Below are 26,106 nucleotides of genomic sequence, written 5' to 3' on the forward strand. Positions count from 1 at the left end.
TCTAAAGGAGAGTTGGATAGGAAGTAATAATAATTAAGCTCTGACTACATGCTAGGAACTGTGCTGGCAGCTGAACTTAATATGTTTATGTAATTCTTACGAGATCCCTGAGTAAAGAAGCATCTTAGTTTTACAAATGGAGAAACTGAGGCTTTGAGAAGTTAAATAGGTCATTTGCCAAGGATCATGGAGCTAAATGACAGAGCAAGAATTTAAACCCAGGTAAATCTGCCTCTGAAAGCAAACCTTCCTAAGCCAAAGAATCGTCCAGGACATTTGAAGTCCAGATTCTCCATCCACTTCTCTGGAGATTCCTACTTAGTATCTTTGCAGCAGAGCCCTGAAATCTGTAACTCTGATTTACCCTCAGGTGATTCTTACCCTATGAGTTAGGAAAAGGCTCGACTATCCCTACTGCCCCTCATAGAATGCACATATCTTGGAGTTCCTTTCAGTAGAATTAGGTGGCTCAAAAAGATACACGTTTACAGCTGGGTGAAGTGGTTCACGCCTGTAATCCTAGCACTTTGGGAGGATGAGGCGGCCAGATCACTTGAGGCCCGGAGTTCGAGACCAGCTTGGCCAACATGCTGAAACTCCATCTCTACTAAAAATACAAACAATTACTCAGGCGTGGTTGCAGGCGCCTGTAATCTCAGCTACTCGGGAGGTTGAGGCATGAGAATCGCTTGAGCCCACGAGGCAGAGGTTGCGGTGAGCCAATGTCGCGCCACTGCACTCCAGTCTGAGTGACAGAGAAAGACTCCATCTCAAAACAAACAAAACAAAAGATACAAGTTTTCATCCTTTGCTTTTAGGGCAAAAGCGTTGGTTTTGAAAAGATCTGACAATTTCCTCCAAAACTTCTCTTGAGAAATAGATGTGTTGCTCTTCAGATGGCTTCCTTCCCTACATTATTTCTTTCCGTAGAGGAAAAATCATTGGATTGGGATGAAGGAATTTCTAAAGCTCTGTAATAACATTTAAGTGTGGGCAACATTTTTTGCATGACCCCCAGTAATAAAAAACAGCAAGTGGGTTGAAAAAGTGGCCACAGAATTAGCACAACTGCTGTGTTCCCTGCAGATTAATTGCTTGGTGGAAAGATCAAGTTTCTACACTCCAGCATCCCAATATTCTCTAGTCGTTCTCTAACTTTAGGCTGCATCAGAATTATGAAGAAGAGGTGGGCTGCTGTTAAAAATACAGGTGCCCAGGCCCCACTCAGTAGAGATTTCAATTTAGTGGGTTCATAGTGGGACTCAAAACTCTGCATTTTGGAAGAGCACCTGGGGTTATTCTTATGCAAATGCATACAAACTACAATTCAAAAAACTATGGTAGTATGTCAAGACAGCTTTAAATTCTTCTTGGAAGTAAGGAAAGGATGCATGGTAGAATAGATGGATGCATAAGAGAATATCAATCAACACAGACAGATCATGAGATTGACTGGAAAAAGTATTATCATTACTAGTTTAGTAATCCTACCAATTAATAAAAATAATTTAACTGTTGATTCAGGAATAATGCTGAATATATAACAGATATGGCTGCCTACATCCTTAGGGGGAAAAGGGTGTGTTATACTATGAAGGTATGGGCAGGTCTCTCACTCATGGAACAGTACTCCAAGAAACTATCTTGAGGTAGTTATCTGAAGCAAATTCTATTTTACTATCGATGTCTATGATAAAATTCGGCTGTTCTCTAAGAAGAATAATAGTATCCCTGGAATACAATAAAATAGCAGTGGATGACACAATAAACATTTATAATTCAAAACTTCTGGCATTTGGATGAAACAGCAATAGTATTTCACAATTTAATAATAACCCTGCTTTGTGTTATTACATATTGAAGGTTAAAGTAGGGTCATTTTCTCAGTAAAATATGTAATAAAGTGAGCATCACAAATCAAATGGGGAATGAAGGGAATATTTAATAAATGTCATAACAGTTGGTTAGCAATCTGGGGGAAAAGTCAATTTGGCTTGTTTTCTTATATGATTTACCAAAATAAATGCTAGATAGATAAAGCTTTTAAAACTAGGAAAAATGCAAATAAAAAGGATTTGAGATGCCTTAAAGTACTTATTCTAGTTATCCTACTAAAATATGAGCTTCTTGAAGGCAGGAATTTTTGTTGTTGTTCACTTGACAGACCCACAGTGCCAAGAATGGTACCCAGCATTTTGTTGGTGTTCAATAAATGTCTAATGAATGAACCAATAAGTCAGTGGTTTAAGTGTCTTGTGAGAAGAAGGACTTTGTAATTGAAAAACAATAGAAAAAATGACAAAATGTTTTGAATTAACAGATTTGAAAGAGTTGAAACTTGTAAAAATCAAAATATTAAAAGCCAAAAACCAACACAGTGAAACATTTGCAGGATAAACATAATAATGATTTTATAACTTGACTGTATAAAAAGCTCATACCAGATAAGGTATACATAAATCAACAAACTCTTGTCCTTTAAGCTCTCATTTACTGCTGATAGGAGTGTCATCAGTATGACATTTCTGGAAGATAATCTAATAATGTATATAAAATATAAACATCATACCAATTACACACCTATCTGAACACAGTCCTCCCTTGGTATCCCGGGAGGATTGGTTCCAGGACCCCTTGGATACTGAAATCCACAGATGCTCAGGTCACACATATAAAATGGCATAGTATTTGCATATAGCCTATGCACATCTCCCAATATACTTTAAATCATCTGCTGATTACTTATAACATCTAATAATACCAATGTAAATGCTATACAAATTGTTGTTATACTGTTTTTTACTTGTAATTTTTTTTTTCTTTTCTTTTTTTTTTTTTTTTTAGACGGAGTCTCACTCTGTTCCCAGGCTGGAGTGCAGTGGCACGATCTCGGCTCACTGCAAGCTCCACCTCCCGGGTTCAAGCGATTCTCCTGCCTCGGCCTCCCAAGTAGCTGGGACTATAGGCACGCGCCACCATGCCCAGCTAGTTTTTGTATTTTTAGTAGAGACAGGGTTTCAATATGCTGGCCAGGATGGTCTTGATCTCTCAACCTCGTGATCCGCCCACCTTGGCCTCACAAAGTGCTGGGATTACAGGCATGAGCCACCTCGCCTGGCCTGTTTTCTATTTTTACTTGTGTATGTGCATGTATTGTGTACCTGTGTGTGTGTGAACCAGTGTTTGTGTATGGGCGTGTGTGCATATTTACCTGAATAGTCTGGGAACTTTTGCCTATTTTATGTAGGTTTTCATTTTTTCAAATCCCAGCCAGAAGCTAAATACAATTGGTAACCATTAAGCACTAGTTTTACTCCAAAGGAGTGGAATCATCCATATTTACTCTAATAAAAGTATGCAGCCCTTAAGTAAAGTTTTTCTTCATTTAAAATAAAAAAACTATACAGTTAGACTTCCCTTGTATTCATTACACAAAATGAGTTCTGCTTTTAAAACTTTGACACTCAATAGTTATTTTTACAAGTTAAGATTCCAGTTTTAAAAGAAAAAGGAAGTCCTCTGCTCCAGTACTTTTCCAAATATTTTCCATCTGCAGTTAATTGACTCTGTGACACAAAACGCGAGAATACAGAAGGCCGATGGTACTGTTAATTCCAGCCATCCACCCTCTAGAGATTTACCTGAAGGTGAACCCACAGGTCTGAGATAGTGTATGTGTAAGAACAAAGTAATGTTCATCACAACATGGTTTTTACAGCTAAAAACATTGGAAACATCCAAAAGTCCATCAATAGGAACCCCACACTCAAGACCACAATGGAACCCTAGGGAACCTTTAAAAGCCATTTTTAACTGCCAGTTTAGCATCTTTTTTAAAAGACAATACTCAGTGCTGGTAAACTATGTCTTCACTTATTGGTGCCTCCCAAATACCACACATTTGAAAGATAATTGTCAATTAAAATCTACCTAGTCCTGTCCATGTCCTTTACCCCAGGAATCCCTATTCCATGCTCCACTGTCAGTTTCAAATAAAAAACCCTTCTCTTCTTAACACCTAGGCCAAGCACGGGTGCCTATCCATTCTTCCCCATCCATCTGGAGCCACTCTCCCACCTGCTTCACACATCCTCACTTTTGACCTCAGGATTTCTTTTCCTGTTTATGGCCTGTCCTCATTCCTCAAATTGAATGGATCATTTTCTTATTAGCTCCTTTTGAATGACGCATGGCAAGCCCTAACACATTCCAACAGAAAGATCATTGTAATCCTTGATTTTCTTTTTGTATATTGTTTTCTACTAGATCACAAAGTTTTGCATCTCATGTCTAGTTTGGAATTAAATTTGATGTAAAAGCTGGAAATTTTAAAATGTCTTGAGACAATTCCCTATGACATAAGTCATTTTTCACTAATAGGCTAACGCTGTGTGATAATTTCAAGTTATTGTTCTGTTTTGGTTTATGAGTTAATGCTATTTACATGAGTCCTTATACACTGCAAACTGCAATCATTCTTCATCTTCCCACAGATCACACATAACCATCTCCAGACATGTCACATATGTCACATGGCAATAGAATTAAGGAAGGGAATGAATCTCCAAGTCCTATCTAAAATCAGGCAGAACCCAACAGGGTCCCAAGGCCAACATAGACTCTTGAGCCATTCTATCACAAAGTGACTAGTGAGTGTCCTTTGGCCAGATATCCCCAAACACACGCGGAAATGCAGCAATGATTCATCATTTAAGCAAGTATTTGCATTATTAATGTAGTAAGTGTATGTATAAATATATGTAAACTTCTGGAGATCCTGTACATTTGACATTAAGAGTAGAAACTGTATTTGGCTTATCCCTTTACAACAAAAATCTCCTTGAATGCTTTTTTCTCTATCAATTTTCCATTCTTTAATGGAAAATTTTAAGCAAAGAAAACACCACAGTGAAACTTGTTAGCTTGAGGATGTATTTGCATCTACAGAGAAGATGCTTGAAAAGGCAACCCCACACTTCAGCTCTGCATAGAGCAACCCTTATAATACTTAAAATATTTTTTTTTAAAAAAACACGTTTTTAAATATTGAAAACATTTTGGCATGAGGTCTCACTTGTTTGGCAGAGGTTGAGATGAAAGAGCTGTTTACATAACCAGCACATTCTGCCAATAGGTTTCCTTAGTTCTCTAACATATTCACATTTTACATGGCAACTATGAGTATTTAGCTCCAAGGGAAACTGGTCAGAGTTATTTGGCTTTCTCAAGGGTATCAGAATCATTTTTTCTTAGTAAACCAATTTTATTCATTTGTTGATCTACATCTTCTGAGTCACTCTCTTGGGCCAATCATTGGCCCACAATAAGTGGGCTATGCCTTTTGATCATATTAGCTAGAAAGAGCTCCAGGTTTCCTCTCCATAATGAAAATTTTTGAGCCTAACAATAGTCAAAATCTTTTAAATTATGAAAAAAGTCTAAAGCTTTCAAAGCCTATACCCTTTAAACTCTATTCTCAGCAGCATTCAAGGCAACTAAGTATTCCTTCTCTAGAAACATGTTTCTCTCCTGGCTTCTGGGAGGGGATTCTCTCCCGGCTTTTGTCCTACCTTCCTGGGGCCTGAATCTGGATTTCTTTGGTGCGCTTACCTTCCTGCGCCTGATCTCTAAACACTGGAGCTCCTGTGGGCTGCTCACTCCCAGACCCTGGTTCTTCTATTCTTCCTACACTCTCTCCCTGATGTGACCACCTCTATCCCTATGGCTCTAAATACCTTCTAGGTGGTAACAATTCCCCAGTATTAATCTTCAGCTCAAAACCCTCCTCTGACCTCCAAAGTCCAGCAGCCTTTTACAGGTTATTTGGAGTCTCCTCTGCATCTGAAACTTAACATGTCCCAACTGAACTCATGACTTCTCCTGCTCCCTAGGAAGCCTGTTCTTCCTTAGAGTTTGCCAACACATAAAATGGCACTGCCATCTGCCAAGCTGTTTGAGCCAAACCCAAAAGTCATTGTTGATTTTGTCCTTTGACCCCACTCACTACCTTCAATTAAGAATCTGTTGCTACTACCTCAAAAAAACATCTTGATATCAGGTGTGATATTCAAACTATTTAACTACTGGTACTGATGGTCACTTGCCATGGGTACTGCCATGGGTACTGTGTTCCCCACTGGTCCCATTTGGGGAGGCAGAGGGCACATTTGAGACTCAGTGGGCTGGTTAGAGGGCCAGAGGATGCTAGGGTGGCCCTCCTCAGAGTCCACCTTTTGGCTACTGTGAATAATGTTGCTATGAACGTTGGTATACAAATATCTGTTTGAGTGCCTGCTTTCATTTCTTTTAGGCATAGACCCAGAAGCGGGGATTGCTGGATCATATGGTAATTAATTCTACGTTTAATTTTTTGAGGAAAAAATTTACATTCCCACCATCAGTGCACAAGGGAATGTGAAATATGGTATAGCTGCTGTGGAAAACAGTACAGCAGTTCCTCAAAAAATTAAATTAGGCCAGGCACAGTGGCTCACATCTATAATCCTAACACTTTGGGAGACCGAGGTGGGCAGATCACTTGAGGTCAGGAGTTCAAGACCAGCCTGGTCAACATGATAAAACCTTGTCTCTACTAAAAATACAAAAATTAGCCGGGTGTGGTGGCGGGTGCCTGTAATCCCAGCTACTCAGGAGGCTGAGGCAGGAGAATTGCTGGAACCTGGGAGGTGCAGGCTACAGTGAGCCAAGATCATACCACTGCACTCCAGCCTGTGCAATGGAGCAAGGCTCCATCTCAAAGAAAAAAAAAATTAAATGAGTCCACCTTCTTCACATCCTCACCAATATTGAGGTTATTTTCTGGGTTTTTAAAAAAATAATAACCACCCTAGTGGGTGTGAAGTGGTATCTCACTGTGGTTTTGTTTTGCATTTCCCTAATCACCAATGATGGTGAGCATCCCTTCACGTGCTTCTTGGCCATCTGTGTATTTTCTTAGGAGAGATGCCTATTCATGTTCTTTGCTGAGTTTTAAATTGTTTTTTTTTTCCTGTCATTGAGTTCTGAGAGCTCTTCATACATTCTGGATATTAACCTCTTATCAAATATATAGTTTGAAAATATTTTCTCCCATTCTGGGATACTATCCTTTGATCCAGAAAAGTTTTCCATTTTGATAAAGCCTAATTTGTCTATTTTTTCTTTTTTTTTTTTCTGTGTCTTTGGTGTTGTATCTAGGAAATCACTGCCAAATCCTATGTTGTGAAGTTTTATCCCTGTTTTCTCCTAAGAGTTTCATAGTTTTAGCTCTAATAATTAAGTATTTGATCCACTTTGAGTTAATTTCTGTATATTGTGTAAGATAAGGGTCTGACTGCACTCTTTCGGATGCAGACAATTTTCCTGGTACCATTTGTTGAAAAGTCTGTCCTTTTCCCCACTAAATGGTCTTGACACTTGTCAAAAATCATTTGACCATACATGCAAGGATTTACAGTCGTGCATCACATAATGATGGAGATATCATCTGAGAAACATGGTGATTTCATCATGCAAACATCACAGAGTGCACTTACACAAACCTATATGGTATAGCCTACTGCACACCTATGCTAGATGGTGTAGCCTATTGCTCCTGGGCTACAAACTCATATGGCATGTTGATGTACTGAATACTGTAGGCAACTATAATACAATGGTAAGTACTTCGTGCATCTAGACACATCTAAACATAGAAAAGTTACAATAAAAGTACAGCTTAAAAGATAAAAAGTGGTGCACCTATATAAGGGACTTACCATGCATGGAGCTTGCAGGACTGGCAGTTGCTGTGGGTGAGTCAGTGAGTGAATGGAGCGTGAATATGAAGGCCTGGGATGCTACTGTGCACTACCATACACTTTATAACTACTGTACACTTAGGCTACACTATATTGATACAAACATTTTTCTTTATTCAATAACAAAGTAATTTTAGCCTACTGTAACCTTTTTATTTTATAAACTTTTAATATTTTTATATTTTTGACTCAATAAGGCCAGGCACGGTGGCTCATGCCTGTAATTCCAGCACTTTGGAAGGCCGAGGCAGGTGGATCTCCTGAGGTCAGGAGTTCAAGACCAGCCTGACCAATATGGTGAAACCCCGTCTCTACCAAAAATACAAAAATCAGCTGGGCATGGCAGCAGGCACCTGTAGTCCCAGCTACTTGGGAGGCTGAGACAGGACAATTGCTTGAACCCGGGAGGTGGAGGTTGCAGTGAGCCAAGATCGTGCCACTGCACTCCAGCCTGGGTGACCAAGTGAGACTCAGTCTGATAAAAAAGAAAAAAAAAAACACTTAGATTAAAACACACATTGTTCAGCTGTACAAAAATATTTTTTCTTTATGTTTTTATTCTATAAGCTTTTTTCTATTTTTATTTTTTACTTTTTAAACTTTTTAATTAAAAACTAAGACATGAACATATTAATATGGCTTGGCTGTGTCCCCATCCAAATCTCATTTTGAATTCCCACATGTTGTGGGAGGAACCCAGTGGGAGGCAATTGAATCATGGGGGCAGGTCTTTCCTGTGCTGTTCTGGTGATAGTGAGTGAGTCTCATGAGATCTGATGGTTTTAAAAACGAGATTCTGCCTGCACAAGCTCTCTTCTCTTGTCTGCCACCATGTGAGAGGTGCCTTTCAACTTCCGCTATGCTTGTGAGGCCTCCCCAGCCACGTGAAACTGTAAGTCCATTAAACCTCTTTCTTTTGTAAATTGCCCAGTCTCGGGTATGTCTTTATCAGCAGCATGAAAATGGACTAATACACATACACATTAGCTGAGGCCTCCACAGGGTCACGATCACCAATATCACTGTCTTCCACCTCCACATCTTGTCCCACTGGAAGGCCTTCGGGGGCAGTAACACGCATGGAGCTGTCATCTCCTGTGATAACAATCCCTTCTGCTGGAACACCTCCTGAAGGGCCTGCCTGAGGCTGTTTCACAGTTAACTTTCTTTATTAAGTGGGAATACACGCTAAAATAAAAATAAAAAGCATAGTATAGTAAATACATAAACCAGTAACATCATTTTTTATTATAAGTATTATGTAGTGTACATAGTTGTATGTGGTAGACTTTTATAAGAGTGACAACACAGTAGGTTTGTCTATACCAGCATCACCATAAACAAGTGAGTAATGCCTTACACTACACCTTTAGGATGGCTATGATGTCGCTAAGCAATAGGAGTTTTTCAGCTCCATTATAATCTTATGGGACCACTGTCGTATATGCAGTCAGTCATTGACCAAAATATCATATGCTGTGCATAACTGTCTTTCTTTCTTTCTTTCTTTCTTTCTTTCTTTCTTTCTTTCTTTCTTTCTTTCTTTCTTTCTTTCTTTCTTTTTTTTGAGACAGAGTCTCACTCTGTTGCCCAGGCTGGAGTGCAGTCATGAGATCTCAGCTCACTGCAACCTCTGCCTCCCAGGTTCAAGTGATTCTCCTGCCTCAGCCTCCTGAGTAGCTGCGATTACAGGCACATGCCATCACGCCCAACTAATTTTCGTATTCTTAGTAAAGACGGGGTTTTGCCATGTTGGCCAGGCTGCTCTTGAACTCCTGATTTCAGGTGATCCCCCCCACCTCAGCCTCCCAAAGTGCTGGGATTACAGGTGTGAGGCACCAGGCCCAGCCACATAGCTGTATTTCTAAGACCTCTATTCTATTCCATTGGTTGATGTGTGTGTCTTTATGCCAGTACCATACTGTTTTGATTACTGTATCTTTGCAGTAAGTTTCAAAATCAGGAAGTATGAGGCCTTCAACTTCACCCCTTTTTGAAAGATTGTTTTGGCTATTCAGAGTCCCTTGAGATTCCATATTAACTTTAGGATGGATTTTTCTATTTCAGCAAAAAATATCATTGGGATTTTGACAGGGCTTGCATTGAATCCATAGATCACTTTGGGTGACATTGACATCTTTTCTTAACAATATTGAGTCTTCCAATCCATGATAGGATGCCTTTCCATTTATTCATTCTTCTTTTATTTCTTTTAGCAGTATTTTCTAGTTTTCACATATTAAAGTTTAAATAAGAAAGTAGTAATAATTGTCACCTGGCTAGGAGTGGAAGATGGAATCGGAGCACATGGAGGCCTTTGTCTACTCATTGTACCTTTTTCATACTTCTCATGCTTTCACTTTTTGAATAAGGACCACAGTCTGGGTGAGGTGAAGGTGGCACCTGGGGATCAAAATGTAAGGAGGTCCTCATGTCTCACTCCCACGTGCCAACAACGCAGCTCTTGCATGGACCTGAGAGTGAGTGTTTCTTTCAGTTTTGTGCTCTAGGCCCTTGTTCTGGTGACTACCCCCTCAGCCACATGTCCTTAATAAATGACTCACCCATGAATCCCCATCTCAGGGTCTGCTTCTGCAGAACCTGACCTAAGATGTCCTCTAGTCTCTGCTAACATGTCAAATCCTACACTTCCTTTCTCCCTCTTTCTAAAGTGGGGGACAGAGATACCTCCTGTTCTTCTCGATCACAAAATGCTGTCTTTTCCTTCACAGAAATTGCCTCAATTCCTGACCATTTGTTTAGTTACTTATTTTCCACAAGATTGTACCCTTCATAAATATTGGGACCATTGTCCTAGCACATTTTCTGGTACACTGTAAGCATTTAAAATGCATCTGTGGAAGGAAGGGAGGAAGGAAGGAAGGAAGGAAGGAAGGAAGAAAGGAAGGGGAAGAGGTGGGAGGGAGGAAGGAAGGGAGGATTGTAAGCATTTAAATGCATCTGTGGAAGGAAGGAAGGAAGGTTGGGAGTGAGGGATGGAGGGAGGGAGGGACGGAGGAAGGGAAGGAGGGAAGAAGGAAAGAAGGAAAGACTTCAGAGTCCTTCTGAAGCATGGACTTCAGAGTAATGTGGCCTATATCAATTTTTCCAGGATTGTTCTTTTGTTTATTGTTGTTTTTTCTCCCTTCCTCCGCACTATTTTCTCTTCACAGGATATGAGACTTCACAACCTGCTAAAAATGAGCTTTTGGGACCTACCCATCTAGGAATAAACCATACTAGCCATGAGAGATCAAATGAAACCTGAGACCAGAGACTCATTTTCTTGTAAAATGCTTTCTCCAACAGATTTTAAGGGAAAGGAAGGGGAAGGGGAAGGGGAAGGGAAGGGAAGGGAAGGGAACGGGAAGGGGAAGGGGAAGGGGAAGGGGAAGGGGAAGGGAAGGGAAGGGAAGGGAATGGGTTTATTCTCTGAGTGTCAAAACAAGTTTGAGGAGAACAACTGTTTTCATTGAGAAAACTGAGACTCTAAATTCAAGCATCATCATCATACCTTAATAAATAAAAGGATATTTTCTCAAATGTTTTTAAAGGTACAGTGAGTTGCAGTACTATGAGGGAAACTATTATTTCTGAAGTTTGTTTCTTATTGTCAAATCCACCCATCCCATATGGATCTCATTTGGTTGGATCTTTGCTGCTGCTTTTTATTTTATTTTTTTTTCACTAAAATATTCTCACATTTCCATTAGGTCATGTATTGTGCAATTGTAGCTTAAATATCTGGTTTCTTCAAAAATTCTGGGCCAGCAAACTGTTTTGCCTCAGATAAACCCCAGATTTGTCACACAGTGACATGACTGATGTACTAGGAACTCCCTTTTTGCTGCCTTACCCATTATACAGAGAAAACTTTCTGTAAGTTTCCAAGACATGAAGACTTTTTTTCCAAAATATTATACAAATACTAAAGATGACTTTTACACACACCCACAAGGCTCTTGCAGACACTGGAGATTCCCACAATATTCTTTTGCAGCAAGTAAAAGCCAGAGATTTGAGAAAATAATAGAGGCACTGAGAGCCCAGGCCCTGAGAGCCAATGGCATTTAAGAAAACACTCAGAGGGCTGAGTGTCATGCTCACGCCTGTAATCCCAGCACTTTGGGAGGTCAAGGTGAGCAGATCACTTGAGGTCAAGAGTTCGAGACTAGCCTGGTCAACATGGTGAATCCCCATCTCTACTAAAAATACAAAAATTAGCCAGTCGTGATGACACACACCTGTAGTCCCAGCTACTCGGGAGGTTGAGGCAGGAGAATCGCTTGAATCTGGGAGATGGAGGAAGCAGTGAGCCAAGATCACACCACTGAACTCCAGCCTGGGTGACAAAGCCAGAGTTCGTCTCAAAAAACAAAACAAAAAAAAATATGCAGAGGGTGAAGGCTCCAAGGGAAGCAGCTGCTCCCAACATATGAAAAAGGTTTGCTGGCCCCATGAGCTGAGAGAAAAGTGACCAACCGGACCCTCTGTGTTTGAATATCTTTGTAGAGATGCATGCTTTCCATGGGGATGGGCAGGGTGGCTCACGCCTGTAATCCCAGAACTTTGGGAGGCCAAGGTGGGTGGATCATTTGAGGTCAGGAGTTCAAGACCAGCCTGGCCAATATGGTGAAACCCTGTCTCTACTAAAAATACAAAAATTAGCTGGGCAGTAGTGGCGCACGGCTGTAATCCCAGCTACTTGGGAGGCTGAGGCAGGAAAATCACTTGAGCCTGGGAGGCAGAGGTTGCAGTGAGCCGAGGTCGTGCCACTGCTCTCCAGTCTGGGCGACAGAGTGAGACCCTGTCTCAAAGAAAAAAAAAGGGGGGCATGCTTTCCATGGATACAGCCTTTGCTCAGAAGTTTAATCCTTTGCTCTAGAACAGAGGTCAACAAACATTTTCTGTAAAGGGCCTGATAGTAAATATTTGAGGTGTTGTGGGCCATGAATGATCTCTGTTGCATCTTTTGGTTTGTTTGTTTGTTTTATACAACACTTTAAACACATGAAAATGATGCTTAGCTTGTGGGCTGTACTAAAGAGGCTACAGGCTGAATTTGACCCACTGGCCATAGTTTACTGACTCCTGATCTAGGCAGTGAAGGGAAGAGAGGATTTTATTCATGCTTCTCATAGTTGCCTTTTTGGTTTCTTGTCTAAGCCTTATTACTTGCCTTCTAGTTTATTGGAATAAACCTCCTGACTGGCCTTCCTACCTGTAATAATACTCCTTACCCAGTCATTTATGTGTGCCAGAGCCTGTGCTAGGAACTTTACATTCATTGCAGAATCACTTTGAACAATCCTTTGAGGTAGATACTATTATTCTCCCCAGGTTATAAATAGGAAAACTGAGGCTGAGAGAAGCTACGTAAACTTCCTGGGATCACACTGCTGCAAGTCTCCGAGTCAAGACCTGAAACTAAGTCTGCCTGATACCAAATCCTTAGTTTGCTCTTTCCACTAACACCTGACAATAGCAGTTCTTTCTCTTGTCTATCTACTTCCAATTCATCCTACATCACTGCATCCAATCGATCTTTCTGAGACATCAGTTTGATCATGACATTCCCCTGCTAGGAATCCTTCAGTGGCTCCTGGTGATCTCGAGTGCTTCGTGGCTCCTGGATTTTGTTTTGTTTGATAGTCTGTTATTTGTCTCAAGAGCATCATTCTCCATCAGCTAGAGTTTCCATTGAAGAGACTTTCCAACTGTTCATGACCCAAACCCGATCTTGTGAGATGGAGCGTTGGGTTCAGTCAACACGGAAACCCTCTCCTCACACCCTGTCTCCATCAGGCCTTCAGCTTCCTTGACAGCTCCCAGATTTACATGCGTCATTCTACCTACATTTTTAAGGTATCTCATACTTAGTACCCTTTTCAAATATATTATTATATTTCATCTTCCTAAAAATCTTGTGAGGTGAGTGCTGTATCCTCATTTTACAGATGAATTAACTGAGGCTGAAAGGAGTTAAGGAAATTGTCCAAGGGTCACAGTGTGTCACCTCAGAGATAGCAAGTGGCAGCGCCACACCCCACCCTGTCATATCCAGAGGAATCTCATCCCTGCACAGTGATGTCAATGCCTGTCGCCAAAATCTCAGGGCAGAAGGGAACAGGCAGGGAGTAAGGAGGGCAAGACATCTCTGAAGGCCCTTCTCTCCCAGGAACCACTTGCCAGTTTCTACAGGACTCAAGCATCTTGTGGTGTGAAGGGAGTTTTTTTCTTACCCTAAAGTTTATAACATCTTTTCCCTCTACAGGGCCTGTCTTTGCTTTACCCCAACCTCCAATGGGGATTTGTAATTTGAAAATTTCATTTCTGAATCTGCTACATCAAACGCCCTTAGAGAAGAAAAAGTATGTGTGTGTGATTTATACATAAATAGCTATATAAATATCTGTAATAGCTCTTGGGGAAACCACATAAAGTTACCGTGCAAAGTGCATGTAATTGCCACATGGTATTTGTTACACATATCAAGTGTAAAACTGAAAAAGATGTGGCTATTTGACAAAAGTTTAAGCAAAAGAGAAAAAGGCAAATAACAATGAGGTAAGAATTGAAATTGCTTAAATGCTCATTCAGACGGGAGATTCGGGCAACCTCCAGGCCCACCAGCAAGAAGTGAGTCAGGTTTGAAGTTAGAAGAATTGACGTGAATCCCCTGGTTGCCATGGTTTGCAAATAACTTTTCTTCAGGCAAATCATAAATGATTTACAACCTCTAGTAGGCTTGTCCTTGATCAAAATCATCAAGAAGGTAAATTTTGTCTTTGGGGAAATTTTCTCATTTCATTTCTAATATTGTTTCATTCATTCATTCATTCATGAAGCATTTATTGAGTTCTTGCTGGGAGCCAGGCAGCCTGTTCAATTCTACAAAAGTAAAACTGACAGAGATCTAATCAAGTAGGAGAGATGAGGCCTCATGGTTCATAATAGAAGCAGCAGCTCCGTTTCTGACACGCTCCCCATGTGCTATTAATTATCCCATTAATATGCACAAATGCCCCACACTGCAGGCTCTTATTCTCTTAACTGTGCAAATGAGGGTGCTCAGGAATTTACCCAACATCTTGTCTCCAGGGCCCAGCTTTCATCTGCTCTGCTCTTCCCCAGCACTGTTTTGTACGAATGTAACATGAACCATGAGTATAATTTTAAATTTTCTAGCAACCACATTTAAAAAGAGATAAAAAGAAAGAGGGAAAAGTAATTTTCTTATATATTTTATTTAATTCCATATAACTCAAAATTTCATACTTATCCACACATTTACACATACATGTATATAAATATGCACACATATTTACACCTATAAGTCCAAATATGTACGTATATAAATATGCACATATTTGCACATATTTACACGTTTACACCTTTTTCTCATAAACCATGGTCAACAATTCATATTTATCCACACATTTATACATACATGTATATAAATATGCACACATATTTACATTTGTAGATACATATGCACCTGTATAACTCAAACAAAGGTTTCACAAAACTGATTCTTACTGAATGTGACACACTCAGGTATCTTCTATTAAATTATTTTCTAGAATAATCCTTTGATGCTGGCTGTGATCCAGCAACTTGATTTCACAGCCACTCTGGGTTGGAACTCGCAGAGGCTGCTGGGCGGGATATGTGCTATGTGAAGCTCCAATACCCACTTCCCTCTTTTCTGGCAACACCACGCCCATTTCCTTGGTGCAAGTGTGTCAGTGAAGCTGACCCACCTCTGGTTCCAGGACAAAGCCAATAAATCCCACATGGCCCACCACAGCCTTGTATCTGGAAGCCACCTCAACTGACTCAGGGACGAGCGCATAGCCAATCACAGCTTATCCCACAATTTTTACTTTAGTGAAAAAAACTTATACTATATTTGGGAGAAGACAGGAGCAGAGGGCCTGCTGAAAGCAGGAAAACAGAGAAGACAAAGTTTTGAAAGTATTGCTTGATACCTGGATCAAGCCATGGCTGAAACTCCATCTAATTTAAAAGTCGTACTTTTAAATTATATGAGCCAATAGATTACCCTTTTTTTCCTAAGCTTAGTTGAGTTGGGGTTTCTGTCAATTTAAACCAAAAGAAGCTGATTGAAAAAATCCTCATACATGTCTCGCAGATGCTCAATGCCTTTTTACTGCCTGATTTGGGAAAGCTCCAGGCATTTTTCTTCCCAGCAATTCTGTGTCCTTTACAATTGTCCTTTGCTTTTCTCTTTAATTCAGGATCCTTTCTTTTTGCATTCTTTTCACCATAGTATGACTGTCTCATAACAGTCTTAACTGGGCTACTTCTTCTTGGGAAATTTGCATTTTTAAACTCACCAGTCAAATGAGTTATCTGTCTAAGAATATAATTTCAGCATTGTGGTACAGGCAGGTAGGGAAAATATTTGGGAACAAAGATTCACCTGGTGCCTGCTCTGAAAAATTGTAAGCCTAGTTCTGTGGCCAGGGGCTGGTATTTTTCAATTAAAGGTCACACTTTTGTTGTTGTTGTTGTCGTTGTTGTTGTTGTTGTTGTTGCTAAGTGATGAGTTCTTTCCTGAAACTCTACGTTTTCCTCCGGGCTTGTGACTCTTCAAAAATCTCTACCTTAATTTGAACAAGGTACCCAAATAGGTATATCCTGTGAAAAGGAAAATATGAAGCTTCAAAAATAAATGGCCTGCCAAGATTTCAGAGCTGCAAAAGGTTGTGCCTAGAACTGTCAAATGTCAAAAATAATTACCAGGTAGAATGTGACTCATACACCCAGCAGGCATGATCAAAACTAATCCTTCCTGCCTTCATCTGTCTGGACAAAGTTAGGTAGGAAACCTGCCTAGCCCAGCGCCTTCAGGCCCCATAGATTTGGAGAGGGATAGCCCTCAATCTCATATTGGAACATTCTCTTTAGCTTCTAGGGGTGATTTTATATACTCACTAGCTAGTTGCTGTTTTGTGTATCTGTTCTTATAAACAGATAACTTTTCATAAATGCACAGAGATTATATTTACTAGGATGTTTTAGCCTTTTATTGTACAATAAAACATACTACAAATGCAAAAAACTATACCAAAAATGGAAATCTTGAAGAATTATTATAACTACCATGCAGATCAAGAAACAAAATTGTGCAGCCACCCCAGATATTCGTGTTTTATGCCCCATCCCAGACACTATCCCTCTCTCCTTCAAAAAATTATCACTACTGGGACTTTTGTTTTGTTTTGTTTTGTTTTGAGATGGAGTTTTGCTCTTGTTGCCCAGACTGGAGTGCAATGGCATGATCTCAGCTCACTGCAACCTCCGCCTCCAGGGCTCAAGCGATTCTCCCGCCTCAGCCTCCCAAGTAGCTGGGATTACAGGCATGCACCACCACCACCACGACTGTTTAATTTTGTCTTTTTAGTAGAGACGGGGTTTCTCCACGTTGATCAGGCTGGTCTCGAACTCCCGACCTCAGTTGATCGGCCTGCCTCAGCCTCCCAAAGTGCTAGGATTACAGGCGTGAGCCACCATGCCCAGCCCGGGACTTTTATAATACCTTTTTGTGTGTTTCTTTGACATCTTATCGCTTACATATGAATCCTTAGACACTACCACTTGGTCTTGTCCATTTCTTTTTAATTTGAAAGGTCTTCTTTTCTCTATATCATTGGTTCCCTCTCCATCCTTGTCTTTTCCTTACAGGTTATCTATTGCAGAGGCCAGCATGCTATGGCAAAAGGTTCTTTTTTACCCCACGTATATTTTATCCCTGTTACCCCTCATCCTTTTCTCCCCCACCTTGATCCCTATTCAAGCACTTCCCTCCACCACTTGACACGAAGTAACTCATGCTAACAACCAATGCTGCACCCTTTGGTATTTTTCTCCATTCTCATAAATCATATGCAATTATAGACATTACTGCAATTACACAAACTATCGTAACAGCCACACTTATTGAGCACATTATATTCCGGGCACCATTGTAAGTCTCTGCATACAATAGCTGAGTTAATCCTCATATCAACCCTAAAGTAGATATTGCTATTGCCCCCCATTTAATATACAAGTATAAAGATCAGCAACACAGAGAGGTTACATTAAGTTCCCAAAGTCCCACAGCCAATAAGAGCTACGTACAGGACCAAACCCAGATATTCTGGCTTCAGAAGTGAACAAGCACGAATTCACACCCACCTCGATTTTTTGATTCAAAAATAGGATTACATTAGACATTATTTATGCAATATATTGTGGGAATCTTTCCACATTAACCAGCTCAAATTCATACTTTTCTGATCGCAGCATAAACATATAGGATATGGATGTGTCAAATTTTAAATCAACGACTGACCTTCATTTATACCACTTTTCACTTTATATCACGTTTTGCTCTAGACATAATGCTACAAATATTTCGACCTCTTTATTTTTGGCCAGTGTGGCAGATAGGGAGGGTCATCTCTTTGCTTTTGTGGACTGCATTTCCCTTTTGAGCATCTTCTCATCTTGATCATTGAGGCTTGCTCTCCCATGCACTGTTCCTCATATCCTTCACTGATTTTTCTCTTGGGGCTGCTTGTCTTGTATTCGTGAATCTGTAAGCATATTTGAACATTGGACATGTAACCTTTTGTCTGCAGAGGGTTGCTTGATTATGCACTAGCAAATTAAATTATTTTTTATTTTGTTTTAGAGATAGGGTCTCGCTCAATTGCCCAGGCTAGAGTATAGTGGCATGATCACGGCTCACTGTAGGCTTGAACCCCTAGTCTCAAGTGATCCTCCCACCTCAGCCTCCCAAAGCACTGGGATTACAGATATGAGCTACCATGCCCAACCTCTTGTTCTTGTTCTTTTTTTTTAAAATAGTTCACTTTTTTTACTTAGTAAAGATTATAGATTTAGAGAAGAATTGCGAAAATTGTGGAATTGAAGAATAAATTCTTAAGTAGCAATTTGTATTCACTCATACCAACAAGTTAATTGCATCATTGATACATTTTATTCTCTGGATAGTGTGAGACATTTCAGGGCTCATGTACCTATTCAACATCTTTACTCACTGAAGGGAAGAAAGTTAATTTATGTAAGAGACCATGAATTGCAGAATGTTCCTGGGTCCACATGCCTTCCTTCCGAACGTTTTCAAGGTCAATGCACAAATGAGACTGTTCCTGCTAAGATTATACGATAACAGTTTTTGTAAGACAGAGTTGCCAGACTTCCCTCGGGCAAGAATTGGTCAACTAGACAGTTAATACGTACTCCACAAAGTTCTGTTTTGGGTGTTTTGAATCGTATTCTATTCAATAAAGTCCACATTTCCAAGGAAACCTTTGAAAGTCCCTTCCTTAATTGGGTTTCCTGAAAAGCAGAGTCTGAGACAAGGACTTGGGTGCAGGTGGTTTCTTTGGGAAGTGAGCCCAGGAGGCAGGAGGGAGGGAGCCAGGAGAGGTAGACGGAGAAGACGTGTTATCACACCGGCTACTGCTATGGGCACCTGGGCTCACCCATCGGAGGAACCGTGTAGAAAGCACCTCAGGGTTGCCCCCTGAAGGAAGAGAGGCTGGAGTGTTTGTCCTCCAGCTCTCATTCCCCTTGGCTGGGGTGGCCTCCAGGGATGGGAAGCCCCCTGTACTTCAGGGACGCTCCTGCACACATGCCCAGTGCTCTTCAGGGCTCCAGAGGAAGCCCTGAAGCAGAACAGAGAGACACTGAAGCCCACGATGAGGTGTGAGGCTGCCAGCCCGCAAGTCACTGTCCAATGCAGAGGTACAGAAATCACGGGAGCACCAAGGGGGAGTGACTCAAGGCACAGATCGTATCTGCTGCCACCCCTCCCAGGCCCCATTCAGGCTTCCTGCAACATCTCCCTCTTCTTCTCAAGAGATCTCTTTCCTGCTTCCACCGCCTGGCTAATGTTTTGTTTCTCCCCCTGCAATATCCCCCTCTTTAATCTGAGCCTAAAATTATCCCACTATCTTTCAAAACCCAGCTGCAAACCCCACCTTTGGGAGGCAGCATAATGGCGCAGAGTTTTGGGGCTTCGGGGTCCAATGTAGTTGCCAAGTCTGGCTTAGCCTCTTCCGGACTGCTTCAGGGCTTAAAGAGTTAGCCTAGGCTCTCTGAGAGGCGAATGCCATCCTGCAGCACAGACACACAGAAGTCTGGCTCTCCCAGAGCCTCTGCTGAAGACAAGCACGGCCCCCATACCAAAGCTCTCCACGAAGCAAATGCCCAGAATGCTCCAGCCAGATGATCCTGCTTCTGTAGAAATGAGAAAACAACTGCATAAAAGAAAGCAAAGAGGACTGGAAGGAGCAAAACAGGCTTTGACAGTGAGATAAAACTGCTCTCCTGCACGGTCCTTTACCAAGGTCCTCTGTCCTCCAAAACCCTTCCAACCAGTCTTTCCCCAATCCACTGCCCTGTCACTGTGGCCTCAGTCAGAGAGATTTAATCACACAATCCGAGCAACCACTCAGTCTGCCCAAAACTCAGGTTGCTTCCAGAACATAATAGAAAAGGAAGCTTTTTCCCTCCACAGGGAAACAAATGAGGGACGGAGGGTGGAAGCATTCACCTTCACTCATGAAAGGGAGGATGTGTGGATTTGAGTAGCTGGAAACAATTCAGGTATGTGCCACTGGTCACATTGTGTAAATGTCATTTTCCGCTCATCTCTGAGGCTCAAATATTAAAACTGACACTATGTCATGGCTTGAGAGTTATTCCTTGCAAAATGACAACAAATAATGTTATCATAAACAAGTCTGCACAAAAGTCTTTCCCTCCTAATTTAATTTCAGGAGAAACTATGCTAATCCTTTAATTATGCAGCATGCTTATCTGTCAAACTAACTTCTTTCTGCTGAAAAATACTTTGCTATCACAGAGGCTGTTGATGAATATCTGCTGAAAGAATTTATAGTGTTACAGAAAAATTCCCTTCTTAAAAAATAATAGCAGAGTGGAAAACTTAATCCTTTTAAGAAAGAAAGCACTGCATAGGCTTAATCAACAGATCAACAGCAGGTTCCACCCTTGTGCTAGCTCGCTGCTGGAAGAGCTTCAGGCAAAGCCCACTGGGAACAAACAGGGTCTCAGTGTTGGGCAGTTCCTTTTTTTTTTTTTTTTTTTTGAGATGGAGTCTCGCTCTGTCGCCTAGGCTGAAGTGCAGTGGTGTGATCTTGCCTCTGGGTTCAAGTGGTTCTTTTGCCTCAGCCTCCTGAGTAGCTGGGACTACAGTTGTGCACCACCACGCCCAGCTAATTTTTGTATATTTAGTAGAGATGGGGTTTCACCATGTTGGCCAGGATGGTCTCAAGCTCCTGACCTCAAGTGATCCTCCTGCCTTGGCCTTCTCAAAGTGCTGGGATTATAGCCATGAGCCACCACGCCCGGCCAAGAGGAGATTTTCAAAAGGGTGTTTGGTTCAGCTGAGGAATCACCTGCTCCAAGCTGAAGAAGAAACTCCTCGTGGCATGGCCAAGGCTGAGTGGAGGATCCAGTATTCACCCTGAAAATGGTACAGCTGTGGTTTGAGGGAGGACCTGGGGTTGGAGTCTGGGCTCTGCCACTTTGGAGCTGTATGATGCTCATCAAATCTCAGACCTCAACATAAGACATTTTGCAAAAATAAGAATAGCAACCTCTACCTTATGAGACTGTTGTTAGGATTAAAGAGACAGTACATAGGAAAGCACTTTGCAAAGTTTGAAATAAATATGTACTAGTAGTAGAACTTGGCTGTTCACTCCAGTGGCTTGTGTTCTAGAGGTACATAGAGCCCAAACAAGTAATTTTAGCTCATTCAACCTACCCCACTTCCCACACTACCAGATTCCACTGGATCTCTTGGAAGCTCCAAGCATAGGCGAATAAATTCACTCGAACAAGCTGCACATAGTCTAATACATTTTAAAACTAAAAATAATTAAACCTTTCTAGTACCAGAGCCAGGAACAGACAGACAGATCGATGGGATAGATTACAATGCCTGGAAAAAAAGATGGGGGTCTTTCAAAATCAAAAAAAGATAGTATTGGAAAAACAGGTTAGAAAAAGCATTCAATTCATACCTCACTTTTTGAGTCAAATTAATCCTTAAGGGGTTAAAGACCTACCTTAAAAAAAATTAAACCAGAAAAAGTAGCAGAAAAAGCATGACAAAACATGCTTACAGTTTTGTAGGGGATAGATAAGCATGATGAAAAAAGACACCATAAAAAATTGATAAACTTGGTGGGGTGCTGTGGCTCATGCCTGTAATCCCAGCACTTTGGGAGTCCGAGGCAGGGGGATCACTTGAGATCAAGAGTTTGAGACCAGCCTGACCAACATGGTGAAACCCTGTCCCTACTAAAAATACAAAATTAGCTGGGCGTGGTGGTGCATGCCTGTAATCCCAGCTACTCAGGAGGCTGAGGCAGGAGAATTGCTTGAATACAGGAGGCGGAGTTTGCAGTGAGCCAAGATGGCGCCATTGCACTCCAGCCTGGGCAACAAGAGCAAAACTCTGTCTCAAAAAAAAAAAATTGATAAACTCAACTATAAAAAAGAACTTTCATATGGGGGTGTAAACATATATATATAATACACATATATATTTTACATATATATTTTTACATATATATTTTTACATATATATATATGTAGTCATAGTGGCCATAACCACTATCACCAAATATAAGACCAGAAACTTTGTGTGTGTGTGTGTGTGTGTGTGTGTGTGTGTGTGTGTATAAAGCACATGATCAACCGTGATTTAAAAATTTACAGCATACCATGGAAAACAGAAAATTAATGTAAAGATCTCTCTTTACAAGAAGAAAAAGTTGGACAATCCAATAAGAGAAAAATGCATAAAGAGTCTAAAAACACAGTGCAGAGAAAAAGAAATAAAAAAAACATAGTTAATAAATGAAGGAGCTCAAATTCACTCATAATAACGAAATTAATATGAAATGGTAAATATCATTTTTCCACTTATATGGGAAAAAAGTTAGACTAGATCCATTCTTTGTTAGAGAATGATATGATAGAAATACTCCTTTTTGGAGAATATCATATGGGAAGCTGTTTGGTAATATCTACGGAAAATTTTAAAGCACAAACCTAGCAAGTATATTTTTAGAAATACATCTTTCTCACAGGTGTCTAAAATTTTTAGGAACAAGGATATTTATTAAGCAATGTTTGCTTACAAAAAGAAGGGGGGTGTGGATGAGTCCTAAGTGCCCATTAGTTGGAGAGTAGTCAAATAAGGTAGGAAGTATTCATATAATGGAATACTGAACAGCTACATAAAGAATAAAAGAGGACCGGTCGCGATGGCTCACACCTGTAATCCCAGCACTTTGGGAGGCTGAGGCGGGTGAATCATCTAAGGTCAGGAGTTCGAGACTAGCCTGACCAACATGGTGAAACCCTGTCTTTACTAAACACAAAAAATTAGCTGGGCGTGGTGGCATGCACCTGTAATCCCAGCTACTTGGGAGGCTGAGGCAGGAGAATCACTTGAATCCGGGAGGCAGAGGTTGCAGTGAGCCAAGATGGCACCATTGCACTCCAGCCTGGGCGACAAGAGCACAACTCCATCTGAAAACAAAAAAAGAATAAAAGAAAATTGTTTACACTGACATGAAAAAAAGTCCATATATTATCAATTAACAAAAGCCTATTTCACAGAAGTGTACGATTCATTCAGATAGCATGAAAGCATCTGTGTACTGTGAATATATAAAATATATGTAGAATATATAAGCATTCTTATAAGTGCATAGAAAATTCTATAGTGTTACACACAATGAGGAGTGAAATTTAGAGGACTGCGGAGGGCAAGAGACTATAATTTAGCACTTAATTCCACTTTATATGCTGTGTGAAAATTTTTAACCAGGATTTGTATAGCTTTTATAATTTAAATTGAGATAAATTACTGTCTTATTCTATATACACAAACCCCAACAAAATTAAACATAGAACATTCTCAGAAATAAACTAGACATATTGATAGTCCACCTTAACCAGAGATAAAACTCTCTGAAAATATATGAGTTCTTTACTTGGAGAGCTGCAGAACAACAAACTTGTCTAGATAAATTCTTTTTTTTTTAATTTAAAGGAGTTTAATTGAGCAATGAACAATTCACGAATCAGGCAGCCTCCAGAATCACAGCAGATTCAGAGAGTCTCCCACAAAGGCATGTGATGGAAGATTTATAGACAAAAGGGAAGTGGCGTGCAGAAATCAGAAGTGAGGTACAGAAACAACTGGATTGGTGACAGCTCGGCGTTTGCCTTATTTGAACACGGTTTGAACACTCAGCAATGTATGAGTGGTTGAAGTACAAAGTACAGCTGCTGGGATTGGCCAAGACTCAGCTATTGTTACGGGTGCAGATTCCTAAGTTAGATTTTCAACCTTGTCTGCCTATTAAGTTAGGTTGCAGTTCGTCTACAAGGACTCAAATATAGAAGTATGCAGTCCTTCTCAGGCCACATTTATTTCGCTTTAACAATTGCCCCCTTTTGGTCATTTTCTCAATTTTGAGAGATTCACCAAAACTTTAGTCATTGATGTCACTATCACCACTGTAAATATACTTATTTGGTCTTGAAACCCACTGTGAAACAGTGGAACAGTAAGTTTTGCAAAGGTAGGAACCAGGACTTGAGGAGAGGTTACCTCCTTATGCTGGAATGTCTTGTTTACAGGAGAAAACCAAACCTGGTCTGTTCTAGGATCTATGTGTTTCCTTAAAGTCTTGGTTTGATTATGTCACATTCAGCATGAGTAACTCCATTTTGGTTTGGTTTGGTCTGCTGGGGCCTAGTGCATGAGCTCAGTCCAAAGCAATGGCCTTCCGTAATTTTGTTCAAAAAAAAAAATTCCCCCTTTTTGGTCAGGTTCTCACTTAGGTGAGAGTGTGACTAAAACTTAGGGCCTGGGCACCACTCTCAGTTACCATCATTTGGGGTTTCCGATCTCAGCATGTCATTCACAGATTAAGGTGTCCTCGTGGTCATACATTTCTTTCAGCTCTTGTCATTCCAGTTGAAGAGAGATCATTTGGCATTCAGAGATGGCTGTGTGCAAACATTTAAAATATTTAAGAGAACACAGCGCACCAGGGAGACTTCTATTATGACTATCGGGAGGATAATACCAAGAGTTTGGAGTATGATTCTTACCCAGGGTCCCCACAAACCAAACCACCTAAAATCAAATAGATCAAAGAATAAGTTAGATAAACAGACTACTTGCTTAACTAAGCAGTCTTTTCATTAATCCCCTACAACTGAATCCCTATAATACCTGATGTATTTCTCCATAGGACATAAGTGCCAGCAGCTGCACAGAACCTTTTCTGTTTAGCCAATTCTATTATTTAGCATAACTTTCATAAGAGAATGTAAAGTCCATTGTGTAACCATAGCCTTTACAGTAGAATCTGCTATAGAGCCTATCACGAGGGATACATTTCTAATCATTGCCTCTTTTATTCCAAACCGTGGAAAAAAGACCTAACAAATGCTGGCCTTCTAAAAGATTGAATACCCTGTCTCTACTAAAAATACAAAAATTAGCCAGGCATGGTGGCGGGTGCCTCTAATCCCAGCTACTTGGGAGGCTGAGGCAGAGAATCACTTGAACCCAGGAGGCGGAGGCTGCAGTGAGCCCAGATCGAGCCACTGCACTCCAGCCTGGGCAACAGAGTGAGACTCCGTTTCAAAAAAAAAAAAAAAGATTGAATGCCTCCTGGCAATGTTCTCTTTAACTCATGATGTGAGTTAAGAGGAGTGAATTGATGTTCTGTTTCTGACTGATTATGAGGCAACATATGTACCATTAAAGTTTCTCACCTTCATTAGGCCTTCATCTTTTATCTATCAAAGTATAAGTTTATCCCTGTATAAGGCTGGCTGCAAAATCTTTCACAAAAACATATAGCCCATAAGTTCACACAACAGACCCTCTTTTCATTTCTATTATTCATAGAGGCATAAACAAGGAAAAAATATTCGAAGATAAGAGTCTCATAATAGTAGAGAAGTCTTGATCCATGATCTTGGGAAAAGCTGTTCACATCAAGGATGCCATCTTCTTCTGGGGAAAAACTTTCCTGATTAGCTTTTCCTTAAGAGTTCTAAGATTGTGAGGGATCCTTCTCAGTTGTGACATTATGAACCCAAAGTTCAAGTTTCCCAAGTTTTGTTGCAGTGTGGATGGCAAGGGCAGTCTTTCTCTGATGTTCTCAGAAGATCCAGTCTTCGAGTTCTAGATTGTGAA

The sequence above is a fragment of the Pan troglodytes genome, chromosome 11 (assembly GCF_028858775.2).
Source record: "Pan troglodytes isolate AG18354 chromosome 11, NHGRI_mPanTro3-v2.0_pri, whole genome shotgun sequence".
Lineage (NCBI taxonomy): Eukaryota > Metazoa > Chordata > Mammalia > Primates > Hominidae > Pan > Pan troglodytes.